Here is a 1,079-nt window from a genome sequence, read left to right on the forward strand (position 1 = left end):
AATTTCCCTTTCTTGTGCTAATGCTCTGACTGGAACTTTCATCACTATTTGAATAAGGGTAATGAAAGTGAACATTCTTGCATTGTTTCTGAAATTTGGGAGAAAGCGTTCTCCAGTTAAGTATAATGTTAGCTGTAGGGTTTTTTATATTGAATTGAGGAAATTCCCCTCTATTCCTTTTTTTCTAAGAGTCTATCAAGAATGGATGTCGAATTCTTTTTTTTTTTTTTGGCTTACAGCACCTGGTATTCCTAGGTGGTCTCCCATCCAAGTACTAACCAGGCCAGACCCTGCTTAGCTTCCGAGATCAGACGAGATTGGGCATGTGTTCAGGGTGGCAGGGCTGTAGACTGGATGTTGAATATTGTCAAATGTCTTTCCTGCAATGATTGCTGTAATCGTGTGATTTTTCTCATTTACACTGTTAATGTGGATTACATCATTGATTTTCAAACATTGAACCAACCTTGCTTGCATCTTGAGAATAAACTCCACTTTGTCATTGTGTATAATTCTCTTTATAGTACTGAATTCTTTTTGCTAATACTTTGTTAAGGAGTTTTACATCTGTATGATGAATATTGGTTTATATTTTTCTTCTTTGTGCTATTTTTATTTGGCTTTGATATCAGGGTAATATCCATTTTATAAAATGAATTAGTAAGTATTTCTTCGATTTTCTGGGAAAGATTGTGTAGAACTGGTGTTAGTTCTTTAAATGTTTTGATAGAATTTTTCAGTGAAATCATCTGGGCCTGAAGATTTCTTTTTGGGGAGTTTTTCAGTTATGAATTCAATTTCCTTAGTAGTCACAGGACTACTCAAGATATCTATTTCATATTAAGTGAGTTGTGGCAATTTGTGTTTTTTTTGAGGAATCAGTCTTTTTTCATCTAAATTGTCAAATTTATGTGTGTAGAGTTGTTCATAGTTTTATTTTATTTTCTTTTTAATCTCTGGAGGGTCTGTAATGATATCATCAATTTCATGCCTGATATTAGTAATTCATGTCTCCTCTCATTTTTTCTTTGTCATTTTTTCTTAGTTTTGTCAATTTTATGGAGCTTTTCAAAGAACCA

General features: G+C 33.0%; 1 pseudogene; it reads right to left on the reverse strand.

The window, feature by feature from the left end:
* Window positions 1-230: 230 nt before the first annotated feature.
* Window positions 231-351, reverse strand: LOC120604639 (uncharacterized; annotated as a pseudogene).
* Window positions 352-1,079: the final 728 nt, after the last annotated feature.

This window comes from Pteropus medius, unplaced genomic scaffold (assembly GCF_902729225.1).
Source record: "Pteropus medius unplaced genomic scaffold, Ma_sr-lr_union100, whole genome shotgun sequence".
In the NCBI taxonomy this organism is placed as follows: domain Eukaryota; kingdom Metazoa; phylum Chordata; class Mammalia; order Chiroptera; family Pteropodidae; genus Pteropus; species Pteropus medius.